This window comes from Triturus cristatus, chromosome 11, assembly GCF_964204655.1.
Source record: "Triturus cristatus chromosome 11, aTriCri1.1, whole genome shotgun sequence".
NCBI classification, from domain to species: Eukaryota; Metazoa; Chordata; class Amphibia; order Caudata; family Salamandridae; genus Triturus; species Triturus cristatus.
In genome coordinates this window covers 267,446,748-267,468,827 of record NC_140594.1, presented here as the reverse complement: position 1 = coordinate 267,468,827, position 22,080 = coordinate 267,446,748, and the positions used below count along the sequence as shown (strand labels likewise).

General features: G+C 44.8%; 1 protein-coding gene across 4 annotated transcripts in view; it reads left to right on the top strand.

Moving 5' to 3' along the window:
- LOC146783988 (solute carrier family 2, facilitated glucose transporter member 11-like) overlaps positions 1 to 22,080 on the top strand; it is a 422,910-nt gene that overhangs the window by 175,797 nt on the left and 225,033 nt on the right. The window lies entirely within an intron of this gene.

Sequence of the window (22,080 nt, the reverse complement as noted above, 5' to 3'; positions counted from 1 at the left end):
TTAAACACAAGCCTTCTTTTTGTATAAATAAACACAATTCCCACAATCGAACACTTGTTGTGTAGTCCCCATATTAGGACCTATAGATTCATTGGAAAGCACCTACATGTCTTCTACTCATACTTTAAAATGTATATTTGCAATATTTAAACCTTTGCTCGCTTTCTGTGTGCTACTGGTACAGTTACAGTGTCATTGAATAACTGCCCAACAGAGAGATGCTGGTATTTCAAGTATGGCAGCCCTGCTAGGAAGTGATGTAACTGCAATTTAAAATATGTCACACCTACCGGGGTTTTTACTACTTTCCAATAACAGTCCTACAGTGACGTTGCCCTATTGAAAGTATGTCAGTCCCACAAAAAAGAACAGGTTGGGAAAATCTGTAACTGCCCAATGAAAGTGAAGAAGGCCTGCTGAATATTGCTGGTACCTACCACATACGTCAATCTTGCTGAGACATTCTGCCGCGGTTGATATATGTATACATGTGATCTTTGTTGGTACTGTTCATTAAAGGCGTGGTAACCCCTGTAAAAGGTCATTCATGTGAAACCTGTCTTTGGAAAACATGACAGAAAAAAATTGGGGGTGGGTATTTAGAGAGAGGAGCATATGATATATGAGGAAAAAGCAGACATGTGTTGAGTAAAGAGATTGCCCTAAAGGCTTAGTGCTAATGCCCTATGTCAGATCTGTGTAGTGCTGCAATTAATAGAAGTAATCCAATGCAGGCCACACCGTCCACTCACGTTGGCTTGCATCACCCACAAGGCTATACATACTGGACTACCTATCGCCTAGAAAAAAAATTGACCATCTGCAGCAGCCAGTGTCGATTACGGAGCTTTAACACCCTCATACTTGGACTTCATTTCTATAAAAAACAAATACACTCCGGCAGACTTTGTCAAGTTGTGTGCCCAATCATGGAATCCCATTCCTCCCGCTACCAGAATGCATACCTCCTACGGCCTACAAAAATGAGGATATTGTTCAACAGCCCTTCGAAAACTAAGGAATGTCCATTCCTGTTCTGCTATGTTCTTTTTGTTCAGCAGTGCCTAATTTGAGCCCGTGGTTTCCAGTGCTCTGCACAGGCACCTAATTGGTTTTGGGTGCTCGGCACCGGCACTTGATCGTCGTCACCTCCCTTATGACACTCTGCCACACGGGGGCGCTGTTCATCTAATTTAGAGATGAGCAGAACAAATGTTTATGAATACAATCTATATTTTATAGAGTAGTAATACCTGCCTCCCCAGCCATTCCTGCAGCTTTGGGGACCTGGAATAATGTGAACTGTCACACTTGCAGGTGAGAAAGATAGTTTGTAATTATTTTGTTACCGTCTTTGGCAGCGATAAGAGGGGCAGTGGTTGGTGGAAACTGCTATGGCTTCCTGGTCAGGGTCCTGGCACTTATTATTTTACAAATTAAGCACTGCTTCAGGGAAATTATACTTCATGCCAGTCCACTAATCCATTGTAATATTCACACAACCCTCACTAAGAATTCACCAAATGCTTCACGTAAATATTGTTATCCATGGAAACTGTACTTATGGCTTATTTTACTATAGCTAATTATACCATGTAACGCGCTCTGTCCGCCTTAGGCCCAAGTCTATGCTATAAAAAGAGAAGAAAAAAAAATTATTAAATAAATATAAAAAATCTAAGTGAACTCTAAATATAAAAAATCCTAGGCCACTCTTAAGGTTTTGTCACTTAGCAATCCGATTCCTTTGATGTCAACTCGACCCTATTTAATAGTTAGATGTCATGGAAATTAAGCACATTGGTCTCGAACGTTCATTAGATGGCTTTGGTAGGACATGGCAGCTTCTGAGCCTTGTGGCCTCTTCTGTGGTGTGCACTCTACGTAAGGGAGTAGTGGCTTCACCTGGCACAGTGCAAATAATTTGAAAAAAAGCCTAAGTAAAAAATGCACTAAAAACTAGGCAGGCATTTGGTATCCAGCGGTCTTATAGGATGAGCTTAGCACCAACGGGAGCGTTTTTGACAGCGTATTGCAGGATTTGCTTGGTCACAGAGGAGCTATATCCATGGAAGTCGATACCGTAAGAGCCAGGCCCTGTGGGTTACACATGCTGCCATTGGCTACTCCCCTACTTTATTTTTCTGGTTGCAATATGGCCTGGTATTGCCGAGTCCCCTCCCCGGAAATGAACAGTTGACCTCTACCCACAAACCCTCTCTCCCCCGAGGCATTGATACGAAAACATCCAAACACCACTCTTTGGATTAGTGGTCGTATAACCCCGGCCGTATTTTATTACAAATTAATAAAACATAATTAAAATTCATAATTCAATTTCTTTTTACATGTATACGCAGAAAACCCCACATATTCAATCACATTTGAATACAGATATTTAACACATTTATGGCTAACCTTAACTTGAGTCTAATACATAGCCATACCTAACCTAAAACTGGAATATGTACTATTCACTTTCTGTGTATCCTGGAGGAGCCTACGTGCAAGGTCATGACTGTTCCCAACTACTTGCCAGGTCCCCACGTTACCGGAGTGACCTTGCGCCGGAGGCCCGTGTGCCCACCAGATTTCTTTCTGCGGGTGCCCCCTTACCCCTTCCATCCTACCTCCCAGGGGCTGACGTTATGCCATGTTGGTGCCCAATGCGCCTGCGCAGGGATTGGCCCAAGCGGCCTACGCGAAGCGTAACTTCCTACCTCTGCCCCCTTCCGCCTCCCAGCGGTAAGCACCCCCTGGAGTGTGATAAGGGACCACTGTCCCCCCCCCAGGTGTCCCCGTTAAACCATGGGATGCCTACTAAAAGATGTAAAATTTGACCTAGCAATCATGACCTTACCACCACAGGCCAGTATAGTTGACCGACTATCTGGCACCCCCTTATCCGCTACTCACACAAAGGTCATGCCCTGCGTGTTGCCCCTACCACCCCGGCTAGCACATTCTCCATGAATAACTCATTACCCAGTTTAGAAAGGTGAACACCGTCCTGTAAAAAGAAATGATTCTCCCTGATGCACACATGTGGAATTGTCCGCAGTTTAGGAGTCCTGAAAAGTCTATCAATCCTGTTATTAATCCTCTTTACGGAGTGATTCATAGCACAAATGGACTCCCCCCCCCCCCCCCCATTGGTACCTCGGGATCATGTGTGACTATATAAAAACTGCCTCAAGGCATTGCTTTGCTTACCATCCCACTTCCCTGATTAGAGCCTCCAGCACTCCCTTCCAACCCAAGTGCACCAAATCATTGCCTCCCAGATGTATTATTACCGCAGCGGGTGCTGCTGAGGACATAAGCAACAAAGGACCCACAAGCTTCTGGAATTGATCCAACCTCAATCCCCCTTGACCATGCATTGACACCTTCCAACCCGCCTGGGGGGCCGTGTCCACAAAATTGCCTGTGAAAAATGTTGCTTGAACCTGCTCACATATGAGTGGCCTATGATCCAGACTTCTCTGTGGCCCGGCCCCCAGCCGGGTACCTGGAGTGGGCAAGGTGCAGTTGACCGGCGGGTGACGACAAGTTCCCCTCCTGCCAGACAGGACGTGGAAACTGCAGAGAAATGAAACAAGGCCAAACGTTACAATGACACCTAAAGTAAATGCAACCTCACATAGCGCTTTTAGCCATCAGAGGACCAACGCCCTATCCTTTGAACCTCCTGCCCAGTCACTCTCTGAGCCGTGGCTTCAGTGGCTGCCCCGATCCTGAAATAATGGATACCAAATTTGGATGCATCCAGGCCTGCTGCCCCCACCGCCAATGCCAATATCCTCCCAAACTGAAATCTCGTGAGGGGGTCCTATCCTGGTGAATCAGTAAAGGCCCCCCCTGCACCTCGTGGCCTGCACGCCATATAGGTGTCCAGATTGCCCACCGGACAGCATGAGCTCCCTAGTGCTCTTTGCAAGATAACGTGTTCCCCCCTCCCGTTCTGATCTGTTAGACTTGGGGGTCTCTCGTTGGTACAGGTATGCACTTGTGACAAATAGGGACCCTCTCCTCTAGTCAGGGTAAGGGGGTACACTCCTAAAATAACCCCTGCTCACCCCCTTGGTAGCTTGGCACGAGCAGACAGGCTTATCTCAGAGGCAGTGTGTAAAGCATTTGTGAACACATACAGTAACCAAGTGACAACACTACAAATGGACACCACACAGGTTTTGTATAAAAAATAAGTATTCTTTATATAGATTTACCACAAGACCATTAAATGACAAACAATACTGTTACTTTAGATGGTAGAATTTTGCTTAGTTCTCTTAAGTTCTTAAATGCGACACTTTAAGTCAATGTACCTTTTAGATGTGATACGCAGGGCAACAAAAGTGTTGCAACGATGTTGATGCGATGACGTTTTTGGTGCAAAGAAATAAAGACGTGAAGATCTTCCAGATGCAGCACGCTTCTCCGATGTTGCGAGAAGACTCGACTCGATGCTTCAGCTGCAGCGGCGACACACTTTACGCGATGCGACGTCAGCGGCCTTGGCAGCGACATTCTTCTCCGACGTTTGCGAGACGCTTCCGCTCGATGCGATGTTGCAGCGGCGACACCCCTTTACGCGATGCGATGACACCAGCTCCGACGGCGGCACGCTTCTCCGTGGATGCGAGGCACTTTTCTTGAAGGGGTGCAATGCGACAACTACGATGGCGACACGCTTCTTCCTCGATGCAAGACTCTTCTCTGGATGCGGTGCAATGCATCAGCTACGATGGCTGCGATGGCGACACGCTTATTCGGCGTTGCGAGATACTTCCTGGATGATGCGAGACGCTTCCGCTCGATGCGATGCTGCAGCGGCGACACACTTTACGAGATGTGGCGACAATAGCTCCGACGGTGGCATGCTTTTCCTTCTTGAGTCGAGCTTCCAGCTCCTTGCGACACGCAGTCCCTCAGAAGGCCCAACAACAGCAGCAGGCACTTCCAAAGAACTCTGGGGAGCTGGGGGGTGAGGTCTGTTGTTCCTGAGACTTCAGCAGGAGGCAAGCTCTTTTCCAAGCCTTTGGAGATCCTTCACAAGTTGAGCAAAAGTACACACAAAGTTCCTTTCTCCTCTCTTTGGCAGTAAGGCAACCACTGCAGGCCAATCCCCCACGTTCAGGCATAGTTTCCTCCTCAACTTCTTCTGGTTCCTCCCTCAGCAGAGTTTCTTCTTGTTTTCCAAAAGTGATCTAAATTCTTGGGATCAGGGTCCCAATATTTATACCCAGAAATCCTTTGTCCTCTGAAGGGAGAGGGGCTTTTGCCCAGTCCAAACCAGTTCCTGCGCACTCTGTTTACCAGCCCTCTCCTTTCCTTCACAGTGCAGGGCAGAAACATTAGACACCCCACAGGAGGTGGAGCCAGCATTGTGGTAGGCAAGTACAGCACTGGAGCACTTTGTTGACAGGATTCCTTCTCTCCATTTACTGTGCAGGGCAGAGACATCAGCTGCTCCCCAGGAGGTGGAGCCAGCATTGTGGAAGGCAGGCACAGCCCTATTCAGGTCCCAGGTGCAACTCCTCCCTCCCATCTAGATGCAGATCTCTCTATTCACCACTGGGACATCTCACCCTGTCTCCTGGAATTCCCCAGCCCTGTCACTCACACGCCAGACAAAGGAATACACACAACCAAACAGGTTTGAATGGTTAGACAAGAAAATGCCTACTTTCTAAAAGTGGCACTTTCAAACACAGAATGTTAAAAACAACTTTACTAAAATATGTATTTTATCATCCTGAGTTCAGGCATACTAAATTCGAATTTCTACCATGTTCTCTGAGTCAGTTAGGATTATAAAATGTAATAACCAAACTGCCCATTCTGGCCTATGGAGAACAGGTAGCCTTGCAATAGTGAAAAACGAAAATGGCTGTAATTCCCTATTAGAACATGCCACACACACCAGGGCATGCCCTACCTTATCCTTACAATGCACCCTGCCCTTGGGCCTACCATAGGGGTGTCTGATATGAAGAAAAGGGACGGTTTAGGGACTGGCAAGTGGGTGCACTTGCCCAGTCAGCATGACAGTACCAGACTGCAGGCAGGCTCTGCAATGGCAGACCTTAGACACATGTTTACAGGCTGCTTCTGTGAGTGGCACAACCAGTGCTGCAAGCCCACCAGCAGTATTTGGATTACAAGCCCTGGGCACTCCTGGTTCACTGTACATTAATTTACAAAAGGGAGCACTTGCACTGTGGCACTGGACAGCAGTGGCACAGTGCCCTGAGCAACTAACACCAGCAAAAATTACATGAGGCACAGCGAAAAATGGAAGGGAGACTCACGCCAATGTGCCAGGTCTAACACGATCCATCTTTGATCTGGGGATTGATAAGGATACTGAACCAGCCTGCAATTGAATATGTGCAACATGCATCCCACCCTGCCAATCCTGTCTGTTACGCACCACCAATTCTCCCATCCTGAAGGCGCCATAGAAGGCGAGGGAAAAAGCACACCTGAATAGCTGGACCTCACTGATGGAGCTACATATTTTTTCCAATGCCACCATGATGACTGATAGCCCCACAATGCTAATTGGGTGTCTAATGTCCGGCTGGGCACCTTGCAAGCGCTGCCACCCCTTCAGGGCCCTTTGAACCAAGAACGTCCCCGTGGGATCCCTATGCGCCCTCACCTTTGCAAAAAAGCCTATTGCAGTCATGTGGCATTTCACGCATGCCACAGAATACCCTCTGTCCCTCAATTCCCTTATGAATGAAATGATGGACGCTGGCTTATGCCATGCCCCTCCCAGCCTTCCCCTAGAGACACGTAGTATGCGGTAAATGCCCCCTCATAGGCCCTCTTAGTCCTGGGTGCTAGGCTAGCTGCCATGAGGTCTGGTAGGTAGGGGCACCAAGCTGCCACTGATGCTCCAGAAAAGGTGTGGGACAGTCCCCTGCTTCCGGATGATGGGACCTGAACACCTGCATCTTAAAACAAGACAATGCGTCAGCCGCGTGATTGAGTATTCCCAGGACATGCCTAGCTCTAAACAACACATTCAATTTCATACATTGCAGCACAATTTCTTTAAGAAAGCGCAGCATCATCTTACATTTGGAAGACTGCTGGTTGATGCACTCCACCACCATCATATTGTCTGACCAGAAAACCACAGATTGATTGCAAAACTGATGTGGCCAGATGGTCACAGCCACCAAAATCGGGAATAGTTCCAGAAATGAGATGTTACTTGTTACACCAGTGTTAATCCACCAAGTGGGTCATTGCTGTGTCCCCCATCGAGAAACTAGGATGGCCCCAAAGCCCTTGCTCCCTGCAGCATCCATCATGAGGCCAAGTTCAGGACTGGACCTAGCTGGGCTTGGCCACACTACCGCACCATTGAAGTCACGCAGGAATGCCATCTAAATCCGCATATCCTGCTTAACCTGGCTGGACAACCTAGTGTGGTGATGCCTTTCCTTGAGCCCAGACATTGCCTGTGCAATGGAATGTGAGAAGGGGCGGGCCATAGGAATGACTCCTAGGGCAAAATTCAGCATACTTGATGCAAGGTGACTCTTGTTTTGCGCAAGTAGTCCGCTAATGCCATCGTGAAACCCTCCACCTTGCTCAATGGCAAGCATGACACGCCCCCAATGGAATCCAATTCAATGCCCAGGAACTCAATTTGTGTGGCCGGCCCGAATGTCTTACCCTGTGCCAGGGGGACCCCCAGGTCTCTCATGAGTGCGTAGAATGCTTCCAAGGCCTTGCCACACTCCTGTGAGTGTGGTGCACCTAACAACAAGAAGTCATCTAAGTAGTGCAATACCCAGTGGTGACGGTGACCTGCCTGAAAACCCACTGTAAAAAGGAGCTGAATTTCTCAAAATATGTGCAGGAGATCGAGCACCCCATTGGCATGCACTTGTCCATGTAGAACTTCCCCTCTAGCTGGAACCCCAAAAGATGGAAATCCTGTGGATGTACTGGCAGCAAGCGGAAAGCAGATTCTATGTCGGATTTTGCTAGTAAAGTGCCAGGGCCCAGCAACTACAGCATAGCAATTGCCTGATCCAATGATGCGTACTTCACGGAGCACAGTGCTCCATCAATGGCATCATTCAGTGACTGACCCCTGGGAGCAGATAGGTTATGGATCAAGCGGAACTCCCCTGGGTCCTTTTTGGGTACCACCCCCAGTGGTGAGCATACAAAATCCTCCCCAGGAACTGCATCAAAGGGACCGGCCAGTCTCCCCAAACGCAGTTCCTTCAGCACTTTGTCTCTTGCCACAGACATGTTATTCTTCACTGACTGCTAATTGCGGCAGTAAGAAACCCCAGAATACCCAGGGGTGGGAATCCTGAACCCATCCCTGAAACCTTCTAACTAAATTTGGGCCGTGTTTGGGCAGCAGTATTTATTCAACCATGGTATCAGAGCCATTATGTCGATGGGTGAATGAGCTTTATCAAGTGAGGAAACCTCACTCTTGTTTCATACCTCCCTTGTTTTTTTAAAACATGTAGATTCTGGATGGGAAGATAAGCCACAGAAAGAGCAGGCATGTCTAAATTTACATGATCTATTGGGCCTAGTGAACGTCTTTTTGAAATCCCAACAGGCTCCCTTCTTGCTGCCCCCTCCCCCGCTTTGGGGTGCCCCTGACCGAAAGGACTGCCCTTTTGGCGCTTCCTTGCTTTGGTAGTTCATGTGTCTTAACCACAAAATCATATCCACCGGGTCCCATGTGAGTGCTAGGTCAGAGGCCTTCACCCTTCTAAACGTCTTGTCATACTCCTTCCAACACATTCCCCCATATTCATCATGTGCGCGTTTGATCCTATTCTGGTAGCATACCAATTCTGTGCCCAGCCATCGGAATTTCTCTACCATCACCGCATGGAAGTTTGAAAATGCCTTAACCCAGTTAATTAACGTCTCCTCAACCTTTTTCCTAGTAGGCCAATTGGCCCAGTCCTTTGGGTGGGCCCATTCCCCTAGATGTTTGGCCTCTTCCCTCTCATCCTTGTCTACCAACAAAGATAATATGTTAACGTATTCCCCTTTCCAAATTTGTTCTTTTACGTCCTGCGCTATGTGCCTTGCCTGACGCTCTCTGTTTGAGCGCACCTCCCCCAACCCTAAACTTGGCAACAATTGTACTGTACCTGCTGATGTGCCTGCTTGCATCTTTCCGTCTTCAGGTCCTGCAGCTGAGGCCTGTTTTAGGGGTTCTGGGTCGTCCGCGTTACTCCCCGAGCCTTTTTGGTCCTCAACTGGTGGAGGTACCACCTGTTTTGCTTTCTACACTTGCGCTACTAAGCTCCTGTCTCTCTCTACTGCATACCCCTCAGCTAACAGGACCCCACTGCCCAGAGATGTAATAACTGCCCCCGCTTTAGATAGCCATGGAAGCACTACTGGCAAACTTGCCACCAAATCAGGTTGGCCTGTGGCCAAATTAGGGGTACTGCCGGGGGGTACCACTGGCTGAGCCGTGGCCTCATCTAACATAGGACCCCCTGGCGCGCTAGGTTGCCCTGGGCATCCCAGGCCGCTGGTGGAATCACTCCCCCTGGCGTCAATCCCCCTGCTGTGACCACAGGTACTGGAACAACAGGTATATGGAGGGCTGGAACTACAGGCACTGGGATCGATGGTCCTGGGAGGGCTGCGACTACAGGCTCTGAAGGTCCTGGAAGGGTTGGGACTACAGGCCCTGGGAATACCGGTACCGCGGGTACTGGAAAGGCTGGGGTTGGTAACCCTTCAGGGGCCGGCCCCCCTCCCCGTTTGTTTCTTGATCTGCAGGGTACTGGAGGGAACGCTGCCCTGGGTGCCACCCCTGAACGCCTGGGCTTGTCTCCATCCTCACCCTGCCCATCCATTCTCCTGCGCAGCTCCTCCACGGTCTGCCCCAACTCACTCATGGTACGCATCATTGAAGCCACCCATTCCTCCATCCTAGTTGGGACCTGTCCCCTCTGCGCCTTTGGTACCATCTCTGTACCCTTAGTTATTAAACCAAAATTGGCCCCTCAATCCTAAAAAACTCTGCTGGCCTGAATTACCACCTTAAAATGCCCACTAATACGACAGAGCAACCCAGCCCAAAATATTCCATCTTTCTTTTCCTCTTTTTGTGTATTTGTCTCTCATGCCCCAATCAAAATTTATTGAGGTAAAATGAGTGCTGGTCCCCAAAAATGAGTGCCGGGGGGTCTCACCTACAACCACAGGCTCAAATGAAGCACTGTATATTGCACAAAATACATGTTGCGTGTATCTCGATTAACTTGTCCTGATGATGGTATGCCTCGCACAAAAACATCACACAAGATTCCAACAGAAGACTATTTTGAGGAGATGTTTAATTTGAGAAACAAATCTCTGTCAGTCAGAGTTTTTCTGCTGAAACCAGTTTCTTGCAGGCAAAAAGTACCTGAGCATCAAACGAGTGTAGACTTTATGTAATGTGGAATTGGGGAAATAAGCAAGATTATGCAGCTTAACAGTGTGACAGTTGTTTGATATGATTTCTCCAACATCTGTGACAGTCTCTGGAGAAGCGTTCACTTTTCCATTGATGTGCAGCATTAATTACTTTTAATTCGACTGGTCCCAGATCCCTCCCCTTATCCTAGACTTTGGCAAGAGTAATGTGCTCTTGCACACAATAATGACTGTACTTGTGGTGGTCAGTGGCTGTACTGGTGCCTACTGTAGTAGACATGACTGTGTCTCCTGTCTTCCATCATCACCCCCTTAGGTGTGTACTGCTTACAGTGATCTTGCTGAGCAGTATCACAGCAGTGGTGCTAGAAAGAGCAGCAGTAGTCATAAGGTATAGCAGTTGTGTTTGCATTAATCAAAATTATAACATTGGACTTTTGCATTTGGCGGTCTCCTCGGCTGTCATTCCCTCTTGGAAGCCGATTACATGTTGGATGAGCAGCATACCTGTTTGACCTATGTTGCCTCATAAAGGTGTATTGATTTACCCTCCTGTACGCGCCAAAGGGTGCACTGGGAGCGGTGTAGTTCCTATCGGACTTTGGTGCTCCCCGCTGGATCCAGTGGCAGCTGGCATGGCTCGTGGGTGGTGAGGTGGTTGCAGGGGGTCACGTGTTGGTCACGGGAGGGAATGAATAAAAAAATAAAATTACCTTGAGGCTGGGTCCCGCGTCTCTGCTCCTTCTCTCCTACTTCTGACTCCAGGAACAGGAAGCAGGCAGCCAGGCTCCCTCCTGTAAGCCAATCACAATGCTGCATTGTAGCATTGTGATTGGTCTGAGCACCGTGACACGGCGCTCAGCCAGTGGCTGGAGGTGTGGCATGTTTTCCACGCAGGCTCCATGCAGCCTGGTTTAGGTGACCTGAGAGGGCTAACCAAACAGTCATTGCACACTTAGGAATGGGCAAACCACTCCTGCTCTGCTCCAAGAGCTAAGCAGCCCTGCCAACCCGCCCGCCCGCAGAGCAGCAGGACACAAAGCATAAAATGATAATACCTCTAAGTCATTATCATTTTATGTTTCAACTTGCCTCTTCTTAAAAGCAGTAGGGTGACCATAGCGGAGGAGCCGCCACTAGCTGGATCCGTCTCTTTATTAATTGAATCTTTCATGTGATTTAAACTAGAAACTTTTCAGTTTAAAGAATGACAAACAAGTTCTAAAGTTTAAAGATTTGCTTAAAGAATATCAGTTACAGAAATGTATAAGCTGGACCATTAATCAGTTATTTCGATAAACACATAAATCAATAATAAGTATAAGCTCAAGAACATTAACATGTCTTTAACTTTAATTTTTTTCACAGGTGTCCCTCCTGTTTTTGTAGAATAGAGTGGGACTGACATCTAGTGTTTACCTTTCCATAGATAAACATGGCTGTAGAATGCGCAACGGGAATCTCCTTAATTGATTAGCGCAGAAGTGTTGTTCTCACTGTACTCAGTGGTTAAAGCAGAGATGTGAGTGACACAGGAAGAGTGGAATAATATTTTATGAACAAAATCCTGGCGTAAATGTAAAGTATCCATTTTACTTGAGTATTTTCAAGGGAAACAAGGTTAATTAATAGAAAAACAAATGACCATAGAAAGTGAATATGAATTTACATTACACTTTTAAGTGAATGTGTCATTTTTTATTTTTTATTTTTTTATCACAGGGAGCAGGAAAAACTGCTATTCATGTTGGTTATGTGCCTATATAGGTCACAAACTTGTTTTATTTAATATATTTGTAAATATGTTTTCCATTAGGGATAGTATGAGAATAATGTTTATGTTAAGGGCTAAAACATCTTCAGACACTCTGCTGCTCGAATCAAAACATCTTTAGAGCTACAAAAAAGTGGACACTTGATGATTTTCGCAAAATGTGCCAGCAAAGATTCTAAGCTAATACACGTTTGTAAGTGTTCTGTTACCAGCTCCCAGATTTTAAAATCCTGCCTTCCTTGGTGTAAAGATTTAAAGACACAAACACATGGGTAAAAGACATAGTCATTTACAACACCAATAGCTCTAAGTCTCAGAAATGTGAGACCAATTGCATCACAAATGTTTGTTAAGATAAGCTGCTGGCCCCTCATAAAGTAAAAAAACCACCCCAGCTAGCGTCTGTGAGCTGAAACACAGGAAACAAAATGGTTGAAGGCAAAAATATTTTTGGTCTGCAAAATGCACACATTATTATAGTAGTTCATGGAACCGAAAAGTACTCCTTGTGAGAGGCAGCATACTGGAACTCACAGTGAAGTCAGCCAATGGGTGTAGGGGACTGACTCACTGCCCATGGGCGTAGGAAGCGCGGGGGATGTGGGGATATATAAGAGGGGCTTATGGTCTGTCTGAACCACGAAGTGAGTGCCAAACAGGTATGGCCTTAACTTCTTCAAGGTCCAGACCACAGGAAAGGCCTCCCTCTTATCTGACCAACGCTTCTCCCTGTGGGTCAACTTTCTGCTTGTAAAAGCTATTTATTGATCCTGACCTTCTGCACATATCCCTATCTCAAAATCATCTGTATGGACTCCCAGAAGGAACAAAGGGGGTGCTACCTCAAAGGTATCCCTCTGATTCACTAGAGCTATTCCCTGGGGGACTAGAGTTCTCCAGTAAGGGGCCTACAGACTCCTCCTGGAAATGCTGAGAAGCAGAGTCATTGGTGTTGGACACCCCTGGCTCATCTTCTGGAGCATCACCGTCCATATCCAAGTAACCCTGTCCATCTTACCTTTTTTCTTGGTAACAATAACTATTCCCCAAAGATTACTTAACCGTTAATATGCAACTCTCCAAATGTCACTTGTAAATAAACATCATAGTCTTGAGCAAGGTCTCCATGCTTTCAATCATTGTTTCAATTAAAAGCTCAATATTTTAGCTCGAATAATCCTAGCACAAGGAATATTTGCTTATTTTGAGCACTTTATAGTTTTTGTGAGCCTCCCATATAACAAAGTTTTTGTGCTTTAGTGCATTCCATGTACAAATCATTTGTGACTTTCCACCCACTCTATTCATTTATAGGCTTCACACACTAACACTATGTTTCTGGTGTGCATCACTAACACCTCATATCTGAGCTTTGCCACACATCTCATTCTGCACATCTCACTATACCTATCTTCTGTGAACATCTCATAAGTGTCTCGCATGGCATGCCTTTTTACATTGATAAGCATCTCTCTTCCACACAAACACTGTACATCCCATTTTTGTGAGCATCCCCCAAAGGCTAATTCTTATTGCAAATTTATCTCATGGTGCTTCTTATATTTTTGTGCAAGATAATGCGGTTTGAGTGCACTCTACACTCGTATCATCCATTTGCAATAACGCGTCTCATAGATTAGACAACAAACGTTTCTGTATTGTGTTGTATACTTTGCGATGCATTAAGGGTTTCTCCACCCTCCAGTCACAGGAATGCAGGCGATAAACTTCCAGTGTTTGAGAAACTATTCTCGCTCTCCTTCTTGTGCCCTGCTAAACAAGGGGTTTCCAAAAGGGATCCAACTGACTTCAATACTAAGACACACAGAATCCTATACCATACTATTAGACATTCCAGCCTTAGGGTGGTCTTCCCCCAAACCTTTTGCCTGCTTACCTCCTCTTTTTGCAGATTCTTTTTGTTGGCCTTAGGACTCTGAGCACTTTACCCGCAGCTGATCAGTGCTAAAATGCATGTGCTTCTCCCCCAAACATGGCAACATTAGTGTATACACAACTAGCATATTTAATATACTTACAAGTACCTTATTACAGTGGTATACCATATACCCTGGGCCTGTAAATTAAATGCTACTTGTGGGTCTGCAGCACTGATTGTGCCACCCACACAAGTAGCACTTTAAACATGTATCAGGCCTGCCAATGCAGAGCAGCCTGTGTGTGCAGTTTTACTGCCATATTGATTTGGTATTAAAAAACCCTTGCCAAGCCTTAAACTTCTCTTTTATTACACCTAAGTCACCTCTAAGGTAGGCACTGGGTAGCCATAGGTCAGGGTGCTTTGTTACTAAGAGGTAGGACATGTACATTTAAGTTTTGCATGTCCTTGTAGTGAAAACACCTACATTTTTATTCACTTCTGTGAGGCCTACTCCTCTCATAGATTAACATTGGGAATTCCTCAATACACGCTTTTGAGCTGTAATTCCTGTTTAGAAAGGAATAGCTTTGCCATGTTTTGCATCTTTGGAATGGCAATGATAAATCATCTTTACTGGTAAGGATGGATTTCATATTACTATTTTAGATATGCCACTTTTACAAAGTGGACATTTCTCTGCTCTTACAGCTCTGTGTGCTTGTAGCCTGTCTCCAATACACTCCAATATTCCTCCAATTGCATTTTGAGGTTTAGGAATGTTGCAAAGAGCATTCAGTTTATTCTTCGTTGTCCGTCCCGCCTTTGTTTGTTTCGTGCATGAAGATGTAAGATTCAAAAATACATTTTTTCACATTTGGTCTAATTACTTTGTGAATATAAATAACAATTAAAACATACTTGCAAACTATGACTACATGCCTGCCTTTAGCAATGTTTCACTACAAAACTATAGGATTGTATTAGTGTACGGTTCTCAGACAATGGTCGATTTGTATCGGGTCACCGGAAAGTCCAAAAAGTTGTCCATGTCCCCCCCCCAGAAATTTAGTGTCTCCTACGCCCATGTCACTGCCCTATGATGTATGCTGGAGAGGGTGGAATTAAAATGTGGAAAACAGACTAGTGGATGATAACTGCAATGTTTTTTGTGAACGTGTATTACAAAATAAGTAAGAAGCATTGAAAAGATAGGAAAATAGGGAGGCTCGCAAAGACAGATAGAATGGGTTTAAAGATGGATAGATAGCTAGAAAGATAGACAGATAGATAGATTTAATAGATAGATAGACAAATAGATAGATAGATACCCACAGCCACGTAGATAGATAAACAGACAGAGCAGATAGAAAGTTATACAGAAAGTCAGACAGAGCAGATAGAAAGTTAGACAGAAAGTCAAACAGAGCAGACAGAAAGTTAGAGAGACAGACAGAGAAGACAGAGAGTTAGACAGAACAGACTAATAGATAGAGCAGACATAGAGTTAGGCTGACAGACAGGTATATAGATAGATATATAGGACAGACAGAGAGTATAGGCACACAGGTAGATAGATAGACAGACAGACAGACAGGTAGATAGATAGATAGATAGATAGATAGATAGATAGATAGATAGATAGATAGATAGATAGATAGATAGATAGATAGATAGATAGATAGATAGATAGATAGATAGATAGATAGATAGATAGATAGATAGATAGATAGATAGATAGATAGATAGATAGATAGATAGATAGATAGATAGAAAGATAGAAAGATAGATAGATTCACTTAAAAAACCATAGGTTTCACACAAGTTATAGTTAGCTGTACATTTCACTCGTAAAAAACCAATGAAATTCCACGTTATAGTTAGATCAGGTACTATAACTTGCGCGCCCACAATGAACTGCTGATGACGTCACATATTACATCACTTATGACATGGTCAGTGACATCACTCATGACATCAATGATGACATCTGAAATGACACATTGTGCATTGAGGTCGCGCAAGTTATAGTTACCTGATCTAACTATAACGTGGAATTTCATTGGTTTTTTACGAGTGAAATGTACAGCTAACTATAACTTGTGTGAAACCTATGGTTTTTTAAGTGAATTTGCAAGGTTTTTTAAATGCTAATTCCTAACTATAACGTGTGTGAAACCTATGGTTTTTTCAGTGAATTTGTACAGTTTTTTAAATGCTAAGTTATGTATATATTTTAAATTTTTGCGCGCACGGTGCGCTTCACGCACCGTGCGCGCGCTGTGGGCACTCGGTGCGCTTCGCGCACCGAGCGCCCACGTTGCGCATTTCGTACCGTGCACGCCTCGCCATTTTTTACAAAATATCAATTGTTTTTTTCTCCCTTGGGGGTCCTTAGATTTATATATTAAATGTGATTGTTAATTCTTTTTTATTTTTTTATTTTTTTTTACCGTCAAAGTATGAAAAATAAATTTAATAATTTTAAAAAAAAATCGCGGAGTGTGCGTACGGTAAGCTTACCGTACGCGCACTCCGCAATTTTTTTTTAAAATTATTAAATTTATTTTTCATACTTTTTGGTCCTTCGTGAACCCCCTGACGAACGCTAGGGGGTCTGCAACTCTCTTCGTTGCCCCCTTTTCATGTTATCAACCTTTGTTTTTCAGTGCGAGAGACAGAAAATGGCGGCCGATACTTTCTGATTTCGACCGATTCGAATGTTTACAGTCATGTAACCACCAATCAGAATTGAGCTCGCGCACGGCACCGTACGCGTACGGTAAGCTTACCATAAGCGCACGGAGCGCGCTTACAGATATATATATTGATTTAAATGCTATTTTCTCGGGACCTACTGAACAGATTTACACCAGACCTGCAAAAGGCACATCCCTGACCTGAGGACTACCTCTCTGCCCAATTTCAAGTAATTCTGTTCAGCCGTTCGGGCTGTAGCTCGGACTAAAGGTCCTATGGGAAAATGCATGGGGAAAATGCGTTTTGGGACCCCCCTTTTTTCTCAGCCCCCGCTTGACGAATCCCCCCGAGACTTTCAGGGTAGGAGCGGAGCGTAGCGCCCCATTAGTTTTGAAAAATTCGCGAGGATTCGTCAACCGGCGCCAAAGTTATTCCAAATAGAATGTTGCGGATTTCCTATGGAAACACGGTCCTAACTATAACTATCTACTGGCGACCGCCAGTAGATAATATATAGAATAACGATTAAATGTCTATATAAGCACAACACACAAGAGCAGTGAAAGCAATCTATGAAGTCATACAAGCAGGACATATAGACTAAATGGGTTTACACATACACCAATGTTCAAGAGCATGGAAGCAACCTGAGTGGGTGGGCATACATGTATGACATACAGACTGAATTGGTTTACACATATGACTAATCCTCAATTAAAATACATACCTGCCCAACATAGTGCAGATAGAAATGCACTTCATTGCGTACATACTGAAAAACATAAAACACAACTTTATGAAGAACAGTTTCAAATGGATACAATCTGGAGTGTTGTGAAATAGCAGCAGTCAGATAATAATAAGGACTCTCCAAAGGAAATATACAACATCATTAGCATGTGACAGGAACTGATACAGCTGGAATTTGTCCTGTGCCAGTGAAGAGCTAGTAGAAAGTATCACACTATCTAATCAGACTCTAAACACAAAGGCAGCACCAATGTAATCAAATAAAATAAAACAGCTCTGAAGATAACTAGCTTGTGTGTAGATTTGCTCATTGTTAAAGAGCAAAATGCAGTCACTGAAAGTGAAGTGTTCCACTAGCTGAAGTAGACTGACACCCTGCCCAATGCTCTATTTGTGTAGTGAGCGGAAGAAAAATATGAATGACACCAATATACCAATGGATGAAGACAGCTGACTGTAAGCCCCTTTAAATTAGTATGTTATATGTATATTTTTTTCAAAAATCAAAAAGTCTTCACTAACACCAGACCTAAACACACATTGGAAATGCAATAGGTCTCACATTTAATTGAGTTAGAGCTATTGACATTGTAAATGACAATGTCTTTTACCCAGGGCCGGACTGGCCATAGCGGGCACCGGGTGTTTCCCCAGTAGGCTGCCAGGGTAGGAGCCGGTTTTGGGCCCAAGGGGGGCTGTTTTTATTACCGGAGGCCAGCAATATCGGCCCCCGGTAACAAATTCGTCCGAAACCGGCACTTTCAAACAGCTCGGCCGCACCCCCTCTGGCACCCCAGGGGGGGCCGGCCGAGCAATTTGACAGGGCCGATTTTAGTTCCCAGTCCGGCCCTGCTTTTACCCATGTGGTATGGAGTGTATGTATTTGGTATGTAGTGGAACAATGTGGATTGGATTGGAATTGTTAGTTGTGTAATTGTGTGGTGTGGAGTGGATTTGTGTAGTGGAATTGTGTGGCATTGTGTGCATTGCAACCATGTGGATAGTAATTATGTGGTATTGAGTGTACTGTTATTATGTGGAGTGGGATTGTGTGTTATGGAGTATAATTATGTGGAATGAAGCTTTTGCATTTGACTCGTGAGGGACATCTAGTAACGACTAGTTGAACTGCAGCTTTTTGTAGAATTATTTTGATATTGGATACTATAATATTCACTGCCCACTACTAATCTCGTCCCATAATGCTTTGCAGGGCCTTTGGTTGGGATTGTATTTTTGCCAATAACTGTGCTTGGGGTGGTCCTAAGAGGATGGGACCACCACCGAATCATTCAAGAAGATGTGCTTTTTGTTTTCAAGGCATCTGCTTGGTTCTCTCCCTAGGTTAGAGAGGATCCCAAAATCATCACCTGTCTCACTGCTTGTTAATTTATCATTTTCACTTTTGTGATATGACTATATGCGTGTTAGCATATAAAGACAGAGATACTTATTTTTATCATAATTTGCACTGTGCAAGATGCTGTTTGCAATTATTGCTCAGAGCAGACAAGCACACAGTGTTAACATCTTCTGGGCAGATTTACAAGCCCCTTGCGCCACTTTTGCGTCACTTTTCCCATGTTAAAAGTGACGCAAAAGTGGCGCAAGTGGCTTGTAAATCTGCCCCTATGTGCGCAGCTGAGCGTAGATCAAAGCGTACTTTGCGTAGCTACGTGTAGTGCTACTACGTAAACTTCGCCCAGGGTTAGCCAGCACCCCGCTCCCATCACCCACACAGCATCTGAAATTTGTTCCAGCGCCACTAGACACGTGGCAGAAAGGGCAAGCAGTGTGCGGGAAGCCCACAAATTCTGTATTGACTCCCTGGCTGACGCTGTTTTCTAATACCGTAGCAGTGGCATAGGAAGGGGGGAGCGGTGGGTATGGGCCCCTGGTGTCATCACTGAGGGGGGTGACAAAATAGCAATAATATGTGTTTTAAACACATATTTTTGCCATTTTGTCAAGCCTAGGGTGACATGAAATCACTGAGGGGGGTGACAAAATGGCAAAAATATGTATTTTAAACACATATTTTTGCCATTTTGTGAAGCCGGGGTGACAAGAAAGTTTCCGCACCGAGTACCACCTGACCTTGCTTCGCCACTGTACCATGGATACGTCCATTCAACTCAGTCATCGCAGGGGCATATTTTAATTCATGAACCAAGCCTCAACCTGCTGCCGAGCGGTATGAGTCAAAGGATGGGCCTGAGAAGCGTTTCATTCACAGAGATTGATGCCAGCACATAAACCTTGTGTGTGTGTGTATATTTCCTTGATTCAAGGGTTCGCCATTGCTTGACTAGCTAGCATGAACAAAAGGAGAGGCCTGTGGATTATCGACTGTTCTCTCATTGTTCTGTTAATTCTGAGGCTATGATGGCAGGTTGCCAATGGTTGTGCTCACAGAGGCCAGTTGGGGGATTTGGGGTCTTCTCGTCAGAGGAGATGCTGGTGCTCCCATTATCACACTCGCTTGAGGGATGCGTCAGTCTGGGCTGAAGGAAGCCATATTATAAACATTCTGTGAGCAGCGGAGACGCAGACAGGTACAGAGCACTGCAGGCAGTATTCTATTGATTTGTATTGTAATTGTATTTATGTAGTGCTTACTACCCCTGACAAGGTGCTAAATCTCTTTTGGTGAGTAGTACACTACAGAACCCAAAAAAGATTAGTGTTGGATTAGTATGGTGAAATTAGAGTTAATTTGAGAGGTGGCCATGTGAGTTTGTTAGTTGGATTGAAAAGGATAATGAGGGGATAGAAGAGGGAGGAGTATAGAAAGTGTTTATTTGGCGATCGTAGTAGTAAGATGAGGTTTGGGATGAGTCCAAGAAGAGATAGAGGAGGGAAGTCTCTCTAGAAATGGATTAGGGAGATCATAGCAGTAAAATTAGTTTTGGGATGAGTCAAAGGGATATGCTAAATTGGTAAGTAAAATGACACCCAACACCCCAAGCCCTCGCTGGAAACCAATCAACTTTCTTTGTAGCAGCAGCATGTCAATGCGTTGAGAACTGACGTCAAACAAATTAGTCTAAGCATCATTCTTGCTACAGCAGAAATCATAACATGTTCGAGAACTCATTTCAGTGTGTAATGCAACTATGTTTAAATGTTATCCCTGTACTGTACCATATGTCCAACAAAAACCTGACTATGAGAGCTGCTATGAGCCAAACTAATAGTAAACACTATTGCCATGCTTAAGTAAATTAGCATAATAGCCAAATATTAGGGGACAAAAATAAAAGCTGCTTTACTGCAATACATTGAGAAGTCTGTTGGACTTAAAAGGAAACAACCTTAAGAACACGGATTTTACACCGCAATACAATCACAACGTGGTCGTTGTAAGTTGTTACAACGCAGTACCATTACTACGCAAGTCGTTACAATGACTTGCGCTAGATGGCGCTCTAGATTAAGGAATAGAATGATTTACTATTCCAACACCTTCCCTACTGTTGCACACTGGAGTTGGAATAGTAAATTATACTATTCTAAGTCCAGCGCACCATCTAGCGCAAGTCGTTGTAATGACTCGCATTGTAATGGCACTGCATTGTAACAACTCGGTCATTGTAATGACCGCGTTGTGATTGTATCGCGGTGTAAAATCCACATAGTAAAGTACTATATTTGGACTTAAATGTATCACGCTGCTGCTATACACAGAAAACGCGTCGCTATCTAAATTAACACCAAAGAGAGTGCAAAGGCTTACCAGAAACAAATGCAGCAGGGGACATCTGACAGAAGGAAAGAAATACATGACTATCAGCACCTCCAGTACAAACTCCCGAAGAAGGTTTGACACACGATTAGAACAGAATGTGTATGCCCTGTGTGTACTGCCGACCTCGGTCGCCACTCCATCCAAGGAGTCAGAGAGAGAAAGGTACTTGGAGCCAATTTAAATGTTACGACACACGCACAAAGATCATGACATAAAAGGCTTGCTGTAAATATATTACTAAATTGTTACCAAACAGAGGCCCTTCCAAGGATGCAAATCCTGTAATATCAATCAAGATCCATGGGAAACCGTGTCAGATATTCAGGTTTACCTGTGTATAGCTATCAAGATACAGCCTGACTAGATCCGCTCTGGCTTGATGCACAACACAAGTGTAGAGACAGCAGCCACGTCACACACTGCAAGTGTACAGACACATCAGCTATCTCGCGCTTGAGTGAGCGAAGCATGAGTCAGAGGAGAAGTCATGAAAACTGATCTATTTCCACCACACTCCTACACACACACTTAGGGTAAATCTGTTGCATATGACTAACAAATGTATTATGCATCAGGGACACACAAAAAACTTGGTCAGGAAGTGCAAATGCAGATGGTCCAGACACAGAATACTCTTTTCATCTGTTTTTTTGTTCTTTCTCCAATTTTGCCCTGCCATGAGTGTAAATTACGATGTTGCCTCCATTGTTCAGCTTACCTGAGGTACAAACACGCTTCACGGTAAAGCAGCAGGAAGGGCTCCCCGCGATATCGCCTCCATTGTTCAGC